General features: G+C 36.1%; 1 protein-coding gene across 1 annotated transcript in view; it reads right to left on the reverse strand.

Moving 5' to 3' along the window:
- The window catches only part of SLC12A2 (solute carrier family 12 member 2), an 84,226-nt gene that overhangs the window by 56,521 nt on the left and 14,606 nt on the right, over positions 1–13,099 (reverse strand). The gene's annotated exons all lie outside the window — the stretch shown is intronic.

Below are 13,099 nucleotides of genomic sequence, written 5' to 3' on the forward strand. Positions count from 1 at the left end.
ATGACAGTAAACCCATTTCAATCATCTCAAATTTTAATTACACTTTGGTGGTGTCTGGACAACACAATGAATACTGTTTGCTAAGTATAGGCTAGCTAGGTCAGTCAATTCAGACCTTGTCTCTCCAGACACAACTTCACATTGCCTACTTGGCATCTTCCCACATCTGAAATTTCAATGTCAACAATTCAGCGGCTCAGCTGGTTGGAGCATCGTCCTGTGCACCAAAAGGCGGCAGGTTCGACTCCTGGTCAGGGCACATACCCAGGCTGTGGGTTCAGTCTCCAGTCAGGGCGTGTGTGGGAGGTAACTGATCGATGTTTCTCTCTCCCTTTCCTCTCTCTAAAATCAACAATAATAAAAAATTTAAAACTCCTCTTCATCACCAGTGAACAGCTTTCTCTTTATAATCCATGACAGCAGGATTCCCAAGGATCCCAACATTCACTCTCAACTCCTCCTTATCTGCATTCAGTCACTCAGTGCTCTTCCTTTTTTCCCTTGGTAATTTGTCTCAGATTCAGCCATGAACTAGTATTCACAATGTATTTCCATAACCAGTGTTTCCTTCTTAGATTTTTACATTTCATGTCTGATACTATAATTCTTAATTTTTTTGTTCTCTATTTTTCTCTCTCCCCCTCTCTCCCTGGTTCTCAACTTTTGTTCAGTCCCAACACACCCAAGTAATGACAAATTTCCAAACCAGTAACAGTGCTTTAAACAGGACATAAAGGGTCGAGGGAGGTGTTGGGGGAGAGAAAATGTTCTAGATCCGGAATCATGTCCTTAACACTATCCCCCCGTAGTTCTTCCTCTACCCATATTCTCAACAGCAGGGAACAAAAACCAGCTATATTTCAAACATCATTCTTTAAATGCAGAAGAGTCAACTAAATTAATTATTATTTAATCCTGAGAACCGTGATCTAGATTTCCGATAGGACTTCAAACAAACAAAAACACATTATCAGAGGTTGATACCCTCTAGTGAACTCTGAATATAAATACTTTTTTCATAGAAATGAGCTGTTGCAAGTTCTGTGTCACCTCAGAGCAACATCTATGTCATAATCCAAACTACCCTATTTTCCTTGACCAATGTCTGTTAGCCAAGTAGACTCATTTAATTGTTTTAATGCATTATTGCTATATGCTTTTTCAAAGTACTATCAACCTAGATTAGCTCTTACACTCCAATTTATAAATGTTAACTACTGCTAATATTTAGATTTTTAATCAATAAAAGAAACATTATAATAAGTTAGATGAAATAATGTCTTTAAATGTCTTTGAAAATTATTGTACCTAGGCTTTCTTAAAGATGTTAAGAGAAAAATAATCACAATTTCAACTAATCCCCATGTTTGCATTAACAGTAGAAAACAAATAGTTCAAAGATCACTAAGAATTTAAATGAACTTTAATGTTAACCACTTCTGATAGTTCACAAATTTAAAACAAATCCTAATAGAAGTTAATTATAATAATTTCCCTTTCAACAAACACAATTTTAAAACTACTATATCAATGGTTACTGTACTATTCTATAAGGGATGTCACAGGCTTATGATATATAGAACTAACCACTCACATAAATTTTTGTTTTTAATTACCCCAATCTGCTACATTTTTTTAAAAGCTTTAAGATATAATTCACATGCCACACGACTCACCATTCAAAGTACACAAGTCAATGATTTTTAGTATACTCACAAGAGCTATATGTTATCACCAATCAACATTTTCATCATCCCAAAAAGAAGCTCCACACCCACCAGCAGTCACTTCCCACTTCCCCTTCCCTTAAGCTCCTGGCAGTCACTTATCAATTTTCTGTCTCTGTGGATCTGCTATTCTGACATTTCATATAAATGGAATAATGAAATCATACAATGTGTGGCCTTTGTATGTGGCTTCTTTCATTTTCTGTAATGGTTTCAAGGTTTTTCTATGTTATATTATGTATCAGTATTTCACTCCTTTCCATTGCCAAATAATATTCCATTTATCGGATAGGATATACCTTATTTTGTTTTTCCATCCATCAGTTGATGATCACATTTGAGCTAATTCCAGACTTTAGCTATTATGAATAATGCTGCTGTGAACATTTGTCTACAAGCTTTTGTGGGGAGGACATGTTTTCATTTACCTTGGGTATACATCTAGGAATGGAATTTTTGGATCATGAATACTTTTTGAAATGACTACTTCTGGTAATTTTTCTCATCTCTTGTGTCAGACTGCAGACTGTCACTCTTCATTTCAGCAAATGTGTCTGCCTATTGTTACCTCTCTCCCTTACTTAGACTCTGGTGTATACATGGAAACCAGTAACCATTAAATTTGTTGGAAATATGTATAAATAGAAAATTGTGACCAGGGATCTGTGTAGCTCAATCACAAGCAACCCACTTTTGGTTACTTCCACTGTCAGATGTGTCCTAGATAGCCAAGTATCAATGACAATCCCAAATTAAAAAAAAAAAAAAAAAAGATTCCTTATAGAGAGTGATGACTTAACTGTCAATTAGTCAAATAAAAGCCAGAACAAAAATGTTTGCGTGTTAATCCAGTTAACGCTGAAGTAGACAGCAGTTCCTCAGTTTTCATTCTGGTATTTCATACTGTTCAGTTAATTTATGAAAGACTTTAAAATATTACATAACCTCCAAGTATTACCAAAAAATATAGTTGTATATAGTATACACAGAAGGACATCTCTCTTTCCATCTCTGTTAAAAGAAAACTAAAGAAGTGTATACATAATAGGCTACATTTTGCAAGACTAAGTATTGATGTGGGCGTCTTACAATGCAAAACTATGCAGGCATCTTAAAATTTTTGTTGTGGGTGTCTATCAGAATTCCACTTCAAAGCTGAAGATTTAGTAGTAATTATGCTAGTTTCCACTATTTTGAGAACTATATTCAAAAACAAAGTGATATTTTCCATAGTGTATGAAATAGCATTTTAAAATATAGATCAGTCCACATAAAATGAAAGTTTATCTTCCTCATCATGTTCCAATAGCTCTATTTCAAAAAGTATTTGTTAGTAATCTCTAATATACAATTCAAAAATTAAAAAACAAGTATGTTATTATTTATAGTTCAATCAGTAGATTTACATATAATGAAACTGGGTTTATAACTGTGTTAATTTCCTGAAGTAACAGGAAACCAAAGTAGAATACACATACAGGTTTCTCCCACTATCCAAAAGTAGAGCTATGAAACCTTTTGTAAGCTGAAATGGCATAAAGCAAAGAAGCAATTACTTCAAGGCACATCTTGCTAACAAATGCACAAAATAAACTGAGATAAAGCACAGATGCTCACAGACAGTTCAAAACTTATGGTGGCTTGATGCCAAGATGCTGAGTGCAGTTCCCACAGAAGCAGGTTGGCGGTGCCACCCTCACCGTGCCCTGCCTCCACAATGGCTCATGCAAAACAAATGCCCAGTGCTATTTTTGTTTTGTTTTTTATAAAAGCAAAAATCCTCTTTGGATTTTTTTCAGTTAGGAAAAACAGGTACTAATGCAGGTCTTTTGTAAAAGCAAAATGGCATAAAGCAAACTTCCTGAAAGTGGGGGATACTGGTAATATGTTTTATTTTAAATATATCCGTTTCAGAGAAATAAGTAAATTGTTGGGTAGGACAGTTGGTCTACAGACTTAAAAATTGCATTAAAAGTTATAATCAGGAAATTTCACATTTACAATTATGAACTATAAATTATGCTGATATAAAGGTACTTAAATAAAATCTTCAATCTCCTTGCCATTTTCACAGAAATGATAGGTTTGTGTTCCTTACTGTTTTTTCACATAATGGATAAAATGTCAAAAATAATATGATTTTATGGATAACACCATATTAAATGAGGTAGAACAAACTAATTTGATTTGGGGAAATAACCCTTCAAAAAGGAGCACTGTGATTCTGAATCCACCAAACAGGGACTGTGGGTGAGTGAGGTGAGACTAGAATGGGGATGTGAGGAAAAGACAGAAAATGGAAGACCCAGAGAGGAAGACTCTCAGTAACAAAGAATTTCTCAGTGAAGGAAACAGAGAACTAGTAAATTATGTCAGCCTGAAAAGGAAATGATTAATTGGACACACTGAATTTGAGGAGCCATGAGACAATTAAAGAGTTCTACCAGGCAGCTAAAAAATTCATGACTGGAACTTAGGAGAGGGGCCAGAATAATGAGCCAGTGGGTAAAGCTATGGAAACAGAATGAAAGAGAAACTTACACACAGAAAACAGGAATTGAACATTCTTCTGAGGATATAGAAATACAAGAATGAAAGGGAACTTTGGTCTCCATGGTCATTAATTCTTTGCAGGGAGTTGAGAAGAGAATTTTTACACTGTGGATAATGTCTTCTCTCTTGTACACTCAATTTTCCACCTCACCTTGATCACGCTCCCTCCTTGCGCTATGGTTGACATTTTACTGCACACCACTCCCCTTACCTGCCACCAATGCCCACGTTCCTCAATGCACACCAACCTAGCTTTACCCCGCCACAACGCTGAACTAGGTTTATAAGACACCCAAAGACCTCTCTGATGCCAAATCTAATGTACATTTTTTTGGATTTTTGAAACATCTGATAACTGTTAATCACTCCCCCTTTCTTGAGACATTTCTTGAAATACCATACTTTCTCTCAGCCTCTTCTACCCAGCAATTAAATAGTAAGAGTCCCTTTAATACTTGGTCCTAGACCCATCTCCTTTTCTCACTCTATATTTTCTTTCTAAGGTAATCTTGCCAGAACTATAGCTGTAAGCACTATCTAAATGTGGTAAGTAATAAGTGATAGCCTCTATTCATTTCCAGATCAGACCTCTCCTCTGAATTCCAACCCTGTGTGTAAATATTGATGTTGTCACTTGGATATTTCATTATGTTTACTATTCTAATTCTTACCAAATGAAAGTAAGAAATTGTCAGTGTGCTATGAACAGCAACTTTTCTGTAAATAAAAAGAGGAAAATAATTTATTAGTTATTTCCTGAATTTTTCAGTGAATACTTATCAAAAAAAGAATTTGACCAGAAAGATAGCAAGTTCTTAATAATTAAAATCCTTTATAGTGTAAAATGTATTTTAGACCTATTCCTTATTGCACGTCTTAAATATTTATTCTGTTTCTAATATCCAAAAGTTAACTTGTCTTTTAACTAACCAATTTAAATTCTTTTACATAACAAAGGTCATATTTCAATTCTGCTTGACCTAAGAGAAAATACTTCTTATAACACAATGATCTGGTCTAATGATGATTTTCAGTAAAAAAAAAAAAAAAATCATATAAAATCAAGTTTTTTCTTCCCTAACACTAGAATTTTCTTCAGTATTTTAGTGATGACCTATGATGAAATCAGATTTCTTTTTAAAATAATGGACAAAAATCAATATTTACCCAGGTTTTCAAAAAAACTTACAATCAAAAACTATAACACTGCACTAACTAGCTTTGTAGCCTAGAGTGCAGGATTATCTTCTGTGTACATAACATCCTTCTCATTTCCAAAACATGCACACCAATGTGCTTCTCAGTGTTAAATGCTTTAAGTAACATTACATTAAAATATCAGTTTTGCCCAGTGTGGCTCAATGGTTGAGCATTGACCTATGACCCAGGTCACGGTTGGATTCCTGGTCAGAGCATATGCCTGGGTTTCGAGCTCGATCCCCAGTAGAGGGCGTGCAGGAGGCAGCTGACAGATGATTTTCTCTCATCAATGATGTTTCTCTCTCCCTCTCCCTTCCTCTCCCTGAAATCAATAAAAACATATTTTTTAAAAATCTAGTTTTTTCTCTGTCTTTGATCATTCCACTTACTAAGTTCACAAAATTTTTATCTTCAGTATGCACTGTAGCATAGCATGGGTGGTCTCTGCATGGTCACTGGCCAAGGACTTAATACCCATGAAAGATGATTGTGTAGTAATCAAATGATTTATAATCACATGTTTTTTCCAGAGTAAGTTAATAAAGGTGCTTTTCATTGTGCAAAGAGAAATCAAGATCATTTAAACAGTGCAGCGTCTAAGTAACAGTTAAAATACTAATAAAACATTTCTGGCAATGTTTTTTATCAGTCTATTCTGTTTTTGTACAAATTTATGCTGTTTTTACAGTTTAACTGGTCAAGGCTGGACAAAATGGTCTCTGCTCAGCAATTTCAGGCCATAGCAGACAAAAGACAATAACCTATTTTTTATTTTTATTTTTTAATTTGGAAGGAGGGGGAAATGTTTAGATTTTTATTTTGTATTACTATTGTTTTAAAGAACAACTGAGCAAAGCTGTACCAAAGTATCTCTTTAGATCTTAAGGATGCCACAATATTGTTTCCAGGTAGACTTGAGGATGCTCAAATATGAACACTCTTTGAAGAGGGAAATGCTCCATTCCCTTAACTATATCTAATGTATTAAAAAGTTGAAAGTAACTACTGATGTTCTGTTATTTGCAGATTCTGAATTTGCTAAAATAATTTTCTGGGCATAAACCACAATCACATCCTTCCATTCATTAGACAAATAGTTACTAATCAATTTTATCAAGCGCCATACCTGGTATTTTCCAGCCATTCTAGAGTTGATATTTTTTATAGTAGAGACCAGAGATGAAAGGTAGGTCTTCTAACTTTAATCCAGGGCATTTTCCAGATAGCATCTATTAAATTAAATGCTTAACCAGTCAATGGAAGGTTAGGTGTCCTTTCAAAAATACTCTTTTCAATTCAGCCTTTCTGTGAAAATCAGTTTCCTAACGTGTAAAATGGAGATGATAATCCCTGCCTCCAATACCATCCCTTGGAGTCTTGATGCTCTCTAAATAAAAACTAGTTTGTAATAAGAAAGCCACATAAAGCAGCTGAGGCTTCTAGCATGATACAACTTGATTATAATACAGCAATTTTAAATTTAAGTGCCAGTGCCACATTAGAAATGTGAGAATGTGCCCTGGCCAGTGTGGCTCAGTTTGTTGGGCATTGTCTCATGCACTGAAAGGTTGCTGGTTTGATTCCTGATCAGGGCACATGCCCGGATATAAGGCTTGATCCCCAGTAGGGGACTTGCATTGGGGGCAGCCGATCAATGTTGAGCTCTCACATCAATGTTTCTCTCCCTTCTTCTCTCCTTAAAAATCACTAAAACCGCCTGGCCGGGTGTGGCTCAGCGGTTGAGCATCGACCTAGGATCCCGGAGATTGCGGTTTGATTCCCGGTCAGGGCACATGCCCAGGTTGTGGGCTCGATCCCCAGTCGGGGGCGTGCAGGAGGCAGCCGATCAGTGACTCTCATCATTAATGTTTCTCTCTCTCTCCCTCTCCCTTCCTCTCTCTGAAATCAATAAAGATGTATTTTTTTAAATCACTAAAACCATTCTAGAAAAAGAGAGAGAGAGAAAGGTGAGAATGTGACTCAGTTATATATTTTGAAAGAATTAGTAGAAAACTTATTCCTAGGTGGCTAATGCCTGGGCATTTTCAACAAGAACAAGACTACACACTCAGCTGACCCTGGTGAAGCAGGGGCAGCAGTCTCCCTGGAGCTCCACATGTTCTCAGTGCCCAGCCAGTGCTGCTCCTGTGGCATCTGTGGAGAAGATCAAACCTACGGTGTGATGGGAGGGCTAAGGCCCTCACCAGTTCCTGCAACTGGGGGTCCTCTTCCTGTCCCCTTACTGTGTCTCTGAAATACATTCTGCATTAAATCTTGATCATGTTTTATGGACCCATTGTGAGTCTATGCTTCTGTTATATGCCATTTATTCAGAAGAAAATTTGCTTTTAGCATAACCTCTGCAACTAAAAAGTTGTTCTTAAACTAATACACTAAGTGATACAGTTAATGTAAAGATTGTGTGAGATAAGGTATTCATTTACAAAAAGCAGAAAACAAGGTTGATTACTAAAGATGAAGAAAGCTACAAAGAAAGAAAAATTATGAGATTGTTTTAGGTTTTCATTAAGACAAAATTATATCTATTGGTTAATCATTCTCATGCTGTCACAAAATATGAGTCAAACAATGACTCATGAAGACTAGGGAACTATACTCTGTCTGGCATTCATATCTGGGAAATACAATTTATATATCCCAATCACAATTCATGTACCTTTTTACACAGTAACTCAACCTTACTAAATCATCTAAAGTGACAGAAAAAAACACGAACAAGGAAAAATGTGGGGATACAAAATTTTAATGCATTTAACAACTGTTTATTCAGAAGAAGGTGCTATGGTATTTAGAAATTTTAAAATATACAAAAACCCTGAATCAGGTTATCCAACTGCAAATTATTCTGGAAGACCACATCATTTAAATGCTAAAAAATTCTGGTACCTACAACTACCAAAAAAGTTACAAGTCCAAATTAAGGAAGATCGCACATAAATAAAACCAATACAATAATCCCTTCCAGAAGTTAAATTCTATCCCAAATTAACGCTTGCACTAAATGAAAAACAAGATGGAAAAGCCTATTTAGCAGTGTAACAAGCTGCCTTAGCAAATATACTTTATTTCCACATGTGCCCGAGCAATCCCCTTACAATTCCTATAAAACACTTGGAAAATACAACAGGGGAAGGGATTCAATTGAACATCCCAGTTAAATTCTGGATAAGAACTGGTTTGTAGGTTAGGAAATAACTTGGTTTTGCATATTTGGGGGTGAAGTGAAGCCTAGTAGAGAATCCAACACAATTCAAGTTTACTGTGATATAAACCAGATTTTATGCTAAGTAATATTGCAAGATATAACAAAATAGTAGTTTTTCAGCCTTCAAGAAACATGAGTTTCTTATAAAATCTGGTTGTACATCATCTAGGTCTAGTTACCCATTACCTATGTGATAAACGAAGAGTTCTTAGTATGTGAGACCCTCTTAATCTGTCAGGCTTACTTTAGTAACAGCTGCCATTTACTGAAAGTCTACTGTGTGCCAAACGCTTTCCTAATGCTTAGGTGTCCTATTTTCCTGAGCTGGGCCATCTTTGAGAAGGACTATTACCTCCATTTAACAAATGAGGAAACAAGTCTTTTTAAGAAGTTAACTTATCCAAAATCATACATCTATTAATGTGGCAGTGCAGAGAATCTTCCAAATGGTAGAATTACAGGTTACAGTGAGCCAAGCAAAATTATTTTGGGTATCTATTTTCGGCAAGGGGACAAATGACAGACAAATCTCCCAACTCAGGAAACTTTCCTGCTCAAACTTCCCAATTCCCCAGCTATTTTCACTCATTACCTTGCTCCATCCTGCCTCTGCTTCCAAACCTAAAGGCTTCTGACATGACCTCATAAAAATGACATTAGTTCTGCACTGGATGGCACCAGAGGGCATTTTTTTTTTTTTTAAATCTCTGTGCTTTGTAGAAATTCCTCCGGGGTCTACAGTGCCTATGACACTCTGCCCTACAGGATTGTTATAGACAGCTACACCGGGCCACCTATGGAGTAGAAAGAATTGCTAGTGTCTAGACATAATCCATCTGGAAGGCATGTCAAATGTTTATGTATGAAACTGTGTACTAGATAGACTTGTGTGTTTTACTGAACTTTGGAAGTTTATTTGGAGGCTATTGTGGTATAGAGGGAAGGTAAAATAGGTGAATCATTCAGTTTATTTGTTACCTAGGATTTTCTTTTTCCAATTAAAAACCCACATTAGGCCCTGGCTAGTGTGGCTCAATTGGTTGAGCATCATTTGTCTGGTGCACCGAAAGGTCGCCAGTATGGTTCCCAGTCAGGGCACATGCCCAGGTTGTGGGTGCGGTCCTGGACCATACAGAAGGCAACCAATCAATGTTTCCCTTTCACATCCATGTTTATCTCTCTCTCCTTCTCCCTTTCTCTCTCTCTAAAATCAATAATAACATATTAAATAAATAAACCCACACTGGCGGCTCAAGCTAGCAATTTCTTTCAGTCAAATGTTCCAGATCATACTAGGTTCTTTCTTCCCTTATATGTTTTGCCATTGCAACCTCCTGACCTCAGCCCATATACACATCCACACCCTTTCAGAAAGGCTTGAAAAATAAAATTATCCACACAGAACTCTTGAGATTTGTCATCAATGTTTTGTTACCACACAGTAAGATTTGACATGATTAAAAAGTAAAGGCAAATATTAGTCTGTTTAGAAGTGATGTCTCTGTAATTTTCTAATCATAGACCACTTTCCTATTTCTATTAATTTTCCTTAAAGTTTTTTATACACCTTCAAACTCCTATCCTTTTAAGTTAGAAATTACTAAAAGAGCTCCAGCTAAAATATTGAGATAATAATATTGCTTGATTGATGACATACGGGTTTTAAAATATTTTCTCTCAAGGGACTTTGCTGCTCTCTCTGCCTATAACACACTATGAATATGGCTGGGCTTCTTCTTACCCTTTAGGTCTTAGCTTAAAAGTAGCCTCCTCTGCCCAGTTCCCCCTCTGCATAGCTTCTCCTCATGAAGAATAAATTGTAACGTCTCATACAATGAGATAAAAATGGAATAGCAATGAAAATGAATAAAGTACAAATACAAACAGTGAGCAAAAGATGGCAGATAAACGTACTGTAAAATTTCACTTATATAAAATTTTAAAGCAGGCAGAACTAGACTACAGTTGACCCTTGAACAATGCAGAAATTAGGGGGCACCAACCCCAGCACAGTCAAAAATACACATGTAACTTTTGCTTCCCCCAAAACTTAACTAATGGTCTACTGTTGACCAGGAGCCTTACCAATAACATAAACTATGTCAATTAACATATTTTGTATGATATATGCATTATATACTATATTCTTACAATAAAGTAAGCTAGAGAAAGGAATATTATGCAAATCATAAGGAAGAGACAATACATTTATAGTTATCTATTGAAAAAAATCCACATATAAGTGGACCAGCACAGTTCAAACCTGTGCCATTCAAGAGTCAACTGTAATATTCTTCAGGAATACAGAAAGGTAGTAAAAGCAATTTTGCAGGGGGAAGGGGGATCAGCACAAAGGCCCAAGGAAAATTATCACCTTTAAGTCATGACAGCAGCTACTTTGATGGAAGGATCAGAAAAAGCACACTGAGGATTGCTGGGGGTGCCAGCAATGCTCTATTTCTTGATCTAGGAGGTGATCATTTGATTGAGTTATATATTTATGGTTTTTTTCTCTGCTATATTCCAGAATAAAAAGAAAGACTTCTAAAAGAGTAAACAAAAAAAATGTGTTAAGTGTTTGGTAATACTGCCTGACATTAACAGACTAGGTGCTAAATAAACTTTGGCTATTATTATAAACAAGAAATAAGTGATGTTATTGCAACTGCCCATGTCATGAGTTTAAGTAACTAGATGCTGAACAAACACATAAAAATACTGCAAAACATCATTCATCTAGACTCTGCTACATAGTTTCTTATAATTTGATATTGGCAGAGTTTAAGATGATCTCTGGAAGAATAAAACAAAAATAATGAACTTTACATAAAAACATGGCATCACCATTCTGCCTGGTGAGAAAGGATTTATCACCTATACCATCGGCAAGTCAGTTGGGTATAGTGTGGAGAATGTGGCTTTGATGATCAAAGATCATACTACCAGAAAAAACTTTTAAGAGGATTGTAGAGTGAGCTACCTTCTTTTTTAAGACTTTTTTTTTTTTATTGATTTTGAGAGTGAGGGAAAGGGAGAGAGAGAAAGAAACATCAATGTGAGAAGGAAGCATCGATCTGCTGCCTCCTGCATGTCCCGCACTGGGCATCAAGCCCACAACCCAGGCATGTGCCCTAACCAGGAATCGAACCAGCACCTTTCGGCACATAGGACGATACTCAACCAACTGTGCCACACTGGCCAGGGCACTAACAGAAATGTTCTACAACTTCTCTATAACTAAAAACATGCTTAGTAAATGATAGCTTCCTCCCTTCCCTATTTCCTTTAGTGGCAACTGATATGCACCTTACAGCAGGGCTAGCTTAGGTTCATGTTGGATTGCATAGTCTGAGAATAGAAGCAAAACCTGTGGACCTAGCTTTAATTAAGCGAATTAAATCTTTGCTAATGACAGCCAAAGGAGCAGGAATCTTTATTTCAAGGCACTGTTAATATACAAGAGTTTATTGTTTTGTTTACAAGCATCTTATTATTGATTTAAATAAACCCAAAATTACACTTCAAAAATGTTAACGTTTACCCAAAAATGCAATTTAAATTCTAAAAACAAACCTCTGAAATAAAGTATTAATAAAGATACTTTAAAGATAAAAGTTTCTAATATAGTTTAACAGCATCTGCTTGATACTAAGGTAAGCCAAACTGTTAAGTTAGTATCCTGAAACATAGCCAAATGAGTAACTAAAAATGATGCATATATATGCAAACTTAGATGCCAAATGGCTGGATTTATTCTAACAATTTTTTCATCAAGTACTAGCCAATTATTTCATCCCAAAGCTACCAACATTTCCTAGCCGTGCTGTCGGTGATTGGTGTATTCAGTGTAATGCTCCCCATACAGACTACTCTCTCAAAACAAAGTATTGTTTTACAGGAATCCAATCTGCTCTGGTTAACAATGGTCTATTAATATCCAGTGGCATTAATGCAAAGCTCAGAACTCAAGTGCCACAGATAAAAGTGGATGGTGTGGCCATGTGACTTTACAATGAACCAAGTCAGAACTGCTGATTGCAGTCAAAGAATTCAATCCTCTACCTAACCCATCATGTTCTTTACTAATCTCCAACACTGAGATACAACAGAAGGCATCAAGAATAGCATAATCATGTATCATTTCACATCCTATACATCTTGCTAATGTTAACAAGGTAATAACTTGAAAATATTTTATTTCAAATTACAAGAAAATTTGTACCTTCCAGTATCAATTAATGTTATAATGATGAACACTGGCCAGTGTGGCCGTTGGTTGAGCATTGCCCTATGCACTGAAAAGTTGCTGGTTTAGGACACATGGCTGGGTTGTGGGCTTGATCCCTGGTAGGGGGCATGCAGGAGGCAGCTAGTCAATGTTTCACTCTCATAT

This window comes from Miniopterus schreibersii (genome assembly GCF_964146895.1).
Source record: "Miniopterus schreibersii genome assembly, chromosome: 3".
NCBI classification, from domain to species: domain Eukaryota; kingdom Metazoa; phylum Chordata; class Mammalia; order Chiroptera; family Miniopteridae; genus Miniopterus; species Miniopterus schreibersii.